The sequence below is a fragment of the Etheostoma spectabile genome, chromosome 9 (assembly GCF_008692095.1).
Source record: "Etheostoma spectabile isolate EspeVRDwgs_2016 chromosome 9, UIUC_Espe_1.0, whole genome shotgun sequence".
In the NCBI taxonomy this organism is placed as follows: domain Eukaryota; kingdom Metazoa; phylum Chordata; class Actinopteri; order Perciformes; family Percidae; genus Etheostoma; species Etheostoma spectabile.
Genome location: NC_045741.1, coordinates 27,924,662 through 27,935,379, shown reverse-complemented (window position 1 = coordinate 27,935,379; position 10,718 = coordinate 27,924,662). Strand labels below are relative to the sequence as shown.

General features: G+C 39.6%; 1 protein-coding gene and 1 long non-coding RNA gene across 2 annotated transcripts in view; both read right to left on the bottom strand.

The window, feature by feature from the left end:
* The window catches only part of LOC116696229 (seizure protein 6), a 173,961-nt gene that overhangs the window by 92,020 nt on the left and 71,223 nt on the right, over positions 1–10,718 (bottom strand). The gene's annotated exons all lie outside the window — the stretch shown is intronic.
* Positions 2,871–6,619, bottom strand: LOC116695680 (uncharacterized). Its single transcript, XR_004333529.1, has 3 exons — positions 6,446–6,619; positions 3,425–3,435; positions 2,871–2,881 (listed from the first exon to the last, which is right to left on the bottom strand). It is a non-coding gene; the product is annotated as an uncharacterized LOC116695680 (long non-coding RNA).

Below are 10,718 nucleotides of genomic sequence, written 5' to 3'. Positions count from 1 at the left end.
TATATATATATATATATATATATATATATATAAATAATATACTTTTGATATGTACTTCTTTAATCTTGTTTAATGCAATAACTAGGTTGTCTGTCAGTCGGTGTCTGTAAAGAAAAGGCTTTCCCTTTTGGAGATTTTGGCCGTGCAGGTGCAGAGACGCCTGGCTTCACTTTCCCTGCCTTTTCTCTGCTTTGGCTCCAAACCTCTCCATCCACAGCCATTTAACACGCTGCCAATCCCATTTTTAATTGTTTAATGATGGATCATGATGCTACAGCAAGCAACCAGCCTGTGTCATAACACATATCTGCAACAGAGGCCAAGAAGCCTTCAATCCAAATCACAGTGTGCCAAAGCCAACTCATTCCAGCAATATTTAACAGATTAACACGGTGACATGCCACTTTTTTACTTAAAAGTCAAAGCAGCATTTATTTTCCTGAATTTCTTTTCTTCTGGACTGGGGCAATAATTCAAATTTGTAAATTGAAAATGGCAATGAAATAGTCTTTCTCATCTTTCCTCATCACACATATTTTACATGTCAAAATAAAAATGGCAGATGTAGGATTTTTGTTGTTTGTTATAGGAATATAAAATTTAATGCATTCCAGTGATTGGACAAACAAGGATTTTTTTAATTTTCTAAAATGGGCTGAATTAGGTCTTCCCACCCTATAACAGGAATATTTTTCCAACATGGCGTTTGCTTGTTGTATAATAATATTATATAATAATGCATTGAGCTTTGTTGTGTGTTTATCATTGATGCTTTTTAACAAGTAGAACTGTTGCAGGCAGTGCAGAGTTATACATGTCTGAAGGCGCCAGGGCACAGCACATGCTTGATTGCATCCAAAAACTACTGTAACTTTCCGAAACCAACAATCACACATTCATGCCTGCTTGATTGGTCAGGCGTGTGGAGGTAAGACAGTCAGCAGGGCTTGAACTTCTCTTTCAAGCTCTCTTCATGTGTTCTCTTTATATTACTTTCTGTGAACAACTGGGTGTAACAGCATGAATGCCTTCTAGAAGACGAAATTATGCGCTCTTATCCCTATTCGTTCAATTGAGCATGTCTCCCTGCTCTGTATGATGGCAGGCCTTTTGTCCTGCCTTTGAATGTGGCCATTCAGAACAGCCACTGTACACCGATCTTTAGATGTGGTCGAAGAACACGTCACACAAACTAGTTTGTTCGTAACTCTAGCCTCCAATTTACTAAGTGGTCCCTAGCGCTACTTATCTTTCTTGCCCTCTGTACATTTTGTGTGCACATATCCTGTTGCATTCTGAACAGCGCAGGTAAAAAGCACACAATAGACTTACACTACATGAAAAGATACACATCTGAGTTCCAGTAGATTTTGCTATGAGCTTCATTCCTAGAAAACTGGTCCCAGGTGGTCTCTAAGTTACAAAGTATTAAAAAGAATATGCTACATGCGAGCATAATACCTGCAGAAATAATAAAAGTAAATAATAAAAGCATTACGACTCAGGCCCACCTGAAACACAGTGCTTCAAAATTGTGTAATAATGCAAAAGCCACCTCAAGGCCCCTCAGTTTTTGTGCTTTGGTGTCCATGTTACCAAACAAATATTGTTAAAGTTAGATGTGATGGAATAGCACATTATGTCGCACTGTACAGAAATCCATTATTTTAGTAACTCAGTGTGGAAATTAGCAGACTTAATGCTGTCAACAGCAAAACTGGAAGGACTGAGCAGACATTCCTACTTTGCTGCGGTGTAGTGTTTATTTTAACCACATTATGAGTATGTATAAAAATGAATAGTTCCTGCCCCAAATCTCTGTTTCCCTCCTTAAAATAAGTCACTGATGTATCTTAGTCCTGAAATGTACGTTTTATTTCACAGAGCAGCAGTGATTTTGACAGCAGAAAGTATAACTTCATAGCCAGGGAATAAATCTGAAATTCAGTCACCCTCTTTATCTCTCCCCGTTCACTCTGACATCAAGGCACAGAGAACCTGTCTGGGGCTTCTGGATGGAGACAGGAACATTCACTCACACAGCTCTGCACTCCCCAAAGCAAAGTCGCTCCATCTTTAAAAGCTGGATTTTAGCCATATCTCCTAGTTCCAACACTTCTCTATGTGGAGCAGTGCATTAGTGCTGTTACACCACTGTGTAATTGGTAGACTGAAAACGTCTTGTAAAAAACCAAACCGCATAAACCAAACAATTCTGGTGAATTGCTCACATCAGTGGCTTCTTCCATCCTCATAATAAGACTTAATATTCATTCCTGAGGAGATTTGATGAGCCGCTATAATTCTCCCAGTGTAATGATCAGCGCTCCCCTCCCAAGTGCACCTGTGAGATCTAATCTGAGACCCCTTCAGGAGGCTATCATCTGCTGAGGGAAGTCTTATGTTTCTTTAACAATGCTTCATTTCCACCATAATAGCTCCCACTCTCCGCCAGCTAATAGCTATCTGCTTCAAACAATCAGGGTTTATCGTAGCTGAGCCACTTCCCACCCAGCACCTCTCTTCTCAAACACACTTGGCTCTTTGCACAGTATCAGACACATTGGTAGAAAAATGTACAAGAACTACAATGAACGAGACAGAATCCCAAAGTGACTGACTGGAGGTCTGCCTTTACCTGCTGCCACAAGGTGGAAGATATTGTAATCTCTGGGTGAGCAGTGTGTTTTGTCAGTTCCTTTGGCTAAAAGTAAATCAGAGGAGTGAATGAAACATGACAGATGCTGTGGAAGCAGACAGCTCTGGAACTGTCCACAGTCAAGGGTGTCTGTTTGCTTTCAAAAAAGATGGGAAATAAAAAAGTCAGGGGTTCTTTAACCAGCCTAAAAATGTGAATGCAAATTTTTGCATTAAAGGGTAACTACCGTCACTTAGACACAAAAACAGGAAATTAGGGTCCAGGTGTAGTCACCCTTTAAGACACACCACCACATGAGTTTGGGGGGGGGGACGTTAAAACCGGGGTGTGGTTGTCGTCCCCAGACAATTTTGAGCGTTGAACACTTTTCTGCATTCTGATGATTTTTTTGCAACAATTAATGTCTTTTCTGCATCAATTTAAAGTGCAAGTGTCGTTAATTATTATTATTCATTATTTTCCTGTATTGTTTAAAACTTTCCACAAAATCAAATAATCACACGTGTTTTGGGTTGTTTTTTTTTAGGTATCATAAAAGCCATAAGCTTTAAACTTTACGTTTTAAATCGGCATATCCTCTGCAAAGCCTACTCACCAACACCAGATCGATCACACACAAAATGCATGAGGATCGAGACGAATTTAAACAATGTCTGAGTTGAAAACGTATATTATTGTCAAGTAAAGACCCTATTCATGTTGCACAGACTTTTTAATTGTATCTGTTAGGAGGCACAAAGGCACTCTAAAACCTGCCCCATTCACTGTTGTTTTAGCTCAGTGGAAGCTTGTATATGTAGCTGCAGATACTCCGTGTTGCCTGCACAATTCAGGTCGGGTTTTTTTTCAATCGAAAGTACCGCACAATTATAGCGATTCAAATTAATGTAAAAATTGGCCGGAATTCTCCTTTAAGAACTAAAGTTCTAAAGTTCTAACCCTAAAGTAACTAAAGGAGTGTAGAAAATTAGGATTTTTACGTAGTTATCTCATATAGACTATTTTTCGCTCTCTCTTTCTCTCTCTCTCTCTCTCTCAATTTCAATTTTAATTTCAATTTCATGTTGCTTTATTGGCATGACAAAAAATACATCTGTGTTGAAAGCATAAGAACACACATACATATAAACAACAACATGGAGTAAATCCATCTGATATAATAATACAAGTAAACGGGACACTTATGATATCATTGTAGATATTAAACAAATTATGTGCATTTCCCTCAAAGGGTACATTGAAACAATAATAAAAAATAATGTAAAAATAAAAATGATAATATGTAAAATAAGATTTGTTTTGCCTTGTAGTGTGGCAGGAGAAGACATATTTAGCTGCTAGCCATGCCGTGATTTAATCTTCCCATAATAAAAACAGAATCTTTTTGTCCTCAGTGTAGGTAGTGAAGCCTGGTATATGTTTTCAATTTTTTGGAAATATTTGGTTCTTAAGTCTTCATATTTGGGACATGTACATAGGAAATGTAATTCTGTTTTGATATCCTGGTGGCAGTGTGTACTCTCTTTCTTTCTCTCTCTCACAGGGACACAGCGTCCAAGCCTCAGCCCGGTAAATGTTCATCTCCACAAAGGATACAGTTATGTCTGTTCCTTTCTTTTGCTTTTTCTTTCCTTCAGGAGCAGTTTTCTAGTCTTTGTGATGCAGCGAGAGGGAGAATGTGAAAAAGGGGCAAAGCACCTTAAGGGACACTTTGATGTCTTTCCCCTGGGCTGTCAGAGAGCCACGGCCGAATGTAAGCCTCCCCTTGAATAAACCAGGAGCCCAATACAAATCCCAGTCATTACAGTTCAGAGGAGTTTACAGTAGGAGACAGAATGGCAAGGAAGAGAGGATCCAAAGCCTGATCACTGGATTATTTTTAACTCTCCCCATGGATGCACAGTCACTCGGCTGAAAACTGCAGTATAAATGAAACACCCGTCTGACTTAATAAGCATTCATATTGCTCTACATGAAGGTGAAAATAATTGGTCTGGATGTCCTGCTTAAATACACATACATATTTTAGTAACCAACATCACCCCACCCCGGAATATTCTCTTTTATTCATCCCAAAAGAACAAAATAAAGCACTTATTCAGCCTCTGTCTGTTTAGCGAGGAGCAACTGGATAAAGCAGCATCTTGCTGCTGACATGAAAGGAAGAAGGGAAAAGAAGCCAACGCCTGTGCCTTTAAATAGGATTTCTTTGATTTTGATTGGCTGACCACTTATTTTGTGTGCAGTACCAGAGAGGAACATGGAAGAAGTCTAGGTAGCTTTTCTAGGTAGCTCACCTGGTTGAGTGTTTGCCCCATATGCAGAGTCTCAGTCCACGGCACAGCGGCTGAGGGTTCAATTCCAACCTGCCACCCTTTGCTGTTGCTCTTTACATGTGGTTTTCCCTCTCACTCCCCTTCCATGACTAAACTGTCCTATCCAATAAAGGCCTGAAATGCCAAAAAAAATTAAATCAAATAATAGTGAAACATGAAGTCCATGAGGGAAATTGACAAAACTATAGTCTATATCCGCAACGTTCCACTTCCGAGATTGTTGAGGTGCTGCTGGAAATTGTCTTTCTTTTCGGCCGGATGTCCGTTGTCTTCCACTTTCTTTGTGTTGGCATTAGACTTCGGAGGCCAGAGACTTAGTAGTCTCACTCGGCTGCAGCCTGTGAAGCCCACGAATACTGAACCGAGCGCTTCTCCTTTTTTTGCGTCGAAGAGCCGCTCCTGTCGCCTAGCAACCTTAACAGCTGTAGCTTTTAAGTGATCAAAACATTGTAGCGCCGAAACAGTGCCAGAAGTTGTTCTTTGTATTTTACCATTTGGTCGAGTGTCTCAGAGAGAGAAGAATAAATAATAAACCCTCATGTAGCCTACACATGAACATCTCCTGTCTCTGAGACCCAGAGCTCCTGTCGGCACAGCGTGACTGGCCGCCAGATATCTAGCTACTCCTGCAGAGCTAGCAGGCGTCAGGCGGTTAATGGAGCCTCTACACTCCGAAGCAAATTTAGAGCAAATTTTTGCCATGCATTTTTACTACACTGCCTGTATCTACGCAGTTAATTTCTTGCCTAAAACATTCTCAGAAGTGGATTTAACAATGAAATAGACAAAAAAATAAAAAATAAAAAAAAAATTGGACAGACTTTGTGACACAACTTGTCTACGTATGCAGTTTTCGAAGACTGCCGCCCCTCATGGTCTCTGCAGGGTAAATCCAGAGAGCCAGCTAGATCTTTCCAATCTGAGTTTTCGACTGCATGACTAAAACAACTTTTGAACATACACATGTACAAACACAATAATGGCTTAACTGGTCAATATAATATAATGAGTACATTTCCACAGCACTAATTCTATCAGTGCAACAACAGAGTTGTGTCATACCACTGTGCTACTCTGAGCTACTCGTCTCTAACAGAAAAACTGTTTTCATTCATTAACAATTCAATTCTGTCTACTCTGTTGTTATTTCAATCACTATTAAGCTATTATCAATGAAACGCAACACTTGCTGCACATGTGTCACACTACAAGCCTCCCACGTAAAGACAGTTTTGCCTTTTGAGCCACCGTGAGGCTGGAAATGTGAAACATCTCTGCATCACATGTCAAGCTTCATTGATGAACCAAAAACAATGGCAAAGAGCTGACTGCAATTAATGGCCCCCTGGCAAAAAAAACTAAGTCTGAAATGATTCCATCCCTTCTTTTACCAACATATTATTTATTTTGAATTGAGCAATTCCTCTGGAAATCACTAATTAAAGGGGACTTTTGTGTATGATTCAACCATGACCCTATTTGCCCATTGAATGTGTGTCTAAGTGACTAATGTGAACAAGAATATTTGGAATTGGTCCAGTATTGAGTGAGAACACTGGAACCAGCAGCTGTGAACTGGGCTGCAACGTAACCCTATAGGACAAATGTTCACTGTCAATGTACATCCACTTTAGGTGGATTTAAGGCTCAGATTGTTATCTTAAATGTCTGACTGCATGATGGGAAGATGGTGAAGTCTCGTTCTGAAATCTTGCGAGGGGAGTTGTTGCTGGGAGACAGTGGTGTGGAGCGCCATTAAAGAGAGTTCATTGTTTTGGAGTACACAAAGCTTAGCTTTGTCTTGTCTGAAAGATTTATTAATTGCACATTTCTATAGTGAGCCAACAAAATGTCCTGTAGCTTTCATAGACGTTACCTTTGGATATGGACAGGCTTAAGTTGAGGTTACTATGCTACAATTAGCAATGGATCCTATAGCACTCCGGTCCACACTGAGCACTCTCATTTGTCACATACAATTGAGAGTACAATGTAGTTGAGCTGTTCAATTAACCCATCCTGAGTGTTAGGAGCAGTGGACAGCTATACAGTACAGCATTCGGTGAGCAACTTCGGTGACCACCACCAGTCAGAAATGCTTGGGAAAATAGGGTCCGGGTTGAAAAATAACAAAATTCCCCTTTTTAGTCAGATCTTCTTTGAACCAACAAAGAAAAAGAAAAAAAACGTCTGAATGCTGTTCTTTTCGTTTTTTCTTTCTACATCTATAAATGTAGCAGATAAAGGTTATGATGAAACTGGTTATCAAGCTTTTTAAAATAAATGGTAGTCTAATATGTTTGTTTTTTTAAATGCTAAGTTTTTTGCACTATGATTAATGTAATACATTAAATTCAATTATAATCTTATTTGGTTTCATTAACCTCATACTCATAACCAGGGTGTGATTTTCCAGCTCCTGGACGCCGGGTACCAGCAGCAGTTGTTTAGCCGCCAATAGGTGACTGTGAGCCGGCTACAGGCACTGCCAGATGACGGTCCTTTCAGGGGCCATGGTTGTTGAGCTAAACCAGAAAAAGTGAGTGTCATGCGTCAAGTTAAGGCACCAAAACGACTTGTTAAGTTTAGGAAAATGATCGGGGTTAAACCACACCTGAAGAATGAATGAGCGTTTCTGGATAAACTTATCAGGCTCTGTGGTCGGCATGAAGCTGGACTCACTCACACTGGACAAACTGCTGGACATTATTGACAATGCCAGCCACCCCCTGCACACCGTCATCAGCACCCAGAGGAGCCTGTTCAGTGGAAGACTGCTTCTTCCCAAGTGTCGGACCAGCTGACTCAAGGACTCCTTTGTCCCTCATGCCATCAGACTATACAACTCCTCACTAGGGGGGAGGAGGAAATAAATAGGGTGAAAAAAGAGGACAGTAGATACACACAAATACCTGGACTCACATAAATACCTGGATCTCCAACTGCTCTTAACTAATAATTTATGGTAAATGTCTTTTTATAGCCAACGGTTTTACTGTTATTTTGTAATTATTGTTATCTTTACACTGTCTTCTTTCTCTCTATACTGTATTTTGCTGAAAACTGCTGCTGGAAATTGAAATTTCCTTGCAGGAGTCATCCAAAAGGATTAATAAAGAGAAGTCTTAGTCAAAGTCTTTCCTGGGTGAAGTATTCTGCTTTCGCGGTGAAGTGGACTCCGCTCTCCGGCTTGAAAGCTCTGTGTTTTGTGTTGACACCACATTGGGCTATTTTTTATTTTGAGATCATTTTTCATTGAATATTGAAGTTCATAAATAAGTGTTTTGGCATGCATGGCCAGGTAGCTCTATATCCACTGTATTGGAAAGGGGAATGAATTTGTGAATCCCCCCTCTCTGCTATTTTCACAAATTGCACCCTGCCCATAACTGTATACTAGAATTGACAGCAAAGATCAGAATGAATTATTATCATGAATTCTATGAAAATATAATTAAATGCATGGACTTAGCTTTTCAGGAGATTTCAACCACATGTCTTTATCAGTGGATGGTACTGTTGAGCACTATGAAATCAGCTGAATCTTGAGCCAATATATGGTATGAAAAGACTGTCTCCACGGTCATTAGTACATTTTTATGCTCAATAAAATGTGCTCATAAAACAGGTGGTTCTCTCTGCAATTGAGGAAAATGAGCTAGAATTGAATGGAGCAAGAATATAAGAAGAATTTTCCATGTGGTTCATGTATAAACACATCACGTTTTTGATTTGTATATGAGGAAGAATTGATTGCAAGGCATTCAAAACCGGAGTCCTAATCTAGTGTTGCCTGTAGCAAAATGTTACCCACTTTCAAATTTCCCTCATCATATTGATTCTGCCCCTAACACCCACAGCCAGGGACACTTATTCATGCATTCTTAATAATAGCAGGTACAGGCAACCAGCATTATATATCCCAACACAAGGCGCCCAGCCTCCCTGCGGCAAACTCAACAACAGAAACATTACAGCCGTCAAATCCAACAGTGACAAAGTTGGTTTTGGAACAAGCTGCTGAATCTCTTCTATCTTAAACATATGCAGCAAATATGTTCATGACAAATGTATTCTGTTAGTTACGCAGCACGTTTGTCCTTGTTTAAAAAGTGAAAGCCCAACAAATTATCACATTTCAAGGTGCTTCTATGTAAATTATCTTTATGATATTAAGTCCTTATTTGCTTAAAAAATAAATGAAGCCAGGAGTTCAAGAGCCCACTGTTGCTTAGTTACCTATGTGCATGTGCTATAGCTCTTGAACTCTTGTAGCTCTGCTGCACATTGCAGCAAAAACCAAATACTTTCACCCAAGAAACAATCCTTTTCCGAAACTTAAAACTCCATTTTGGGGCCTAAAATTAACTGTAATCACTCCATGACGCTCACTTTTCTGTCTAAACTCCACTAAAACGGCCCCTGAAAGAATCGGCACCTGGCCGCCAGTAGGACACAGATGACTGTGAGCTGGCTCACAGTCATCTATTGAACAAACAAACTAAACAACTGCCGCTGGTAGCCGCTAAATACAACCAGCAACTGCTAATTTGACTTTGTTTTATCTATGGAACGATACTTTATACTTAGATCAAAATACTTCTATTTTAGGTACAACTACTACTACTACTACTACTACTACTACTGCAAACAATCAAACTCATCTTGGATCTACCCACAGATAAAAAACCAAAGCTTGATGTAGAAATGATGATACATGACAGAGATTAACCCGCCATCATGCTGACATGTTTTTCTTTTTTTTATCATAAGTTGTGATAGATTGATCTTTTGTGATTACTGCTGAAAAAGTGAGAAAAAAAATCACTGCTGATTGCCTCTCTGGGGAAAAATAAAGTTCTACTTGAGTTGAAATGTATTTGAATGTATATTTCTCAAATTGCTTGGACTATAGTGGAGTGGACATTACACAGTACTTGTTCTATACACAAATGGTGTACACAGTGTTTGTGGCCAGTCTTGGCTCATAGAAGTCATTGGAAGCAACGCTGAAAGGCTGCAGCTCCTATTCTTCTGAAAGCTGTTAAACAGTCTCCTCTCCACTTGTGACACCTCTGAAAAAGGTCACTGTCTCATCTCCATAACGACGGAGGACAAAGACGAAGCTGGGTGGATCAATAGGCAGCTCCAGCTCATATCAGTGCAGATGCATTGATCTGCTGCTTAGAGAGAAGAGGAGCGATGGTCTGTGCCAACAAACTGCCTGGACGCCTTTTCTCTCCGCAGATAAGAGAGGCAGTGACACACGTAAAAAAATCGGGGGTTTTCAAAACAAAGATTTATGTATTCCAAGTCTGGGAGGAGCTGATTTTCCTCATCATTTTGTAAATATAACACTTCTTTAAAATTCATTTTTAAGCTTTACAGGACGTAGGGATTACCCACCACCGAGACAATTGAACCAACTGTTTTTAGGATCATTTTAGATCGAAAACTTATTTTCATGTTAATTTTTTTTTACAATTAAAATATTAATTGGATTTGGAATATTAGTTGACAGCCCTATGAACATGGGGACTGCTGCTTTTTGCACTGCCCTGTCACACTTTGTTGTAGTGATGTCACCGTGCTCCCAGATTGTAGTGGAAGTATTCAGATCCTTTGCTGCAGTAGAAGTACTAATAGGCCTACCACACAGTAAAAATACTCCTGCATTCAAAACCTTACTTAAGTAAAAGTGTGTATGTTTCAGTAAAGTGTTC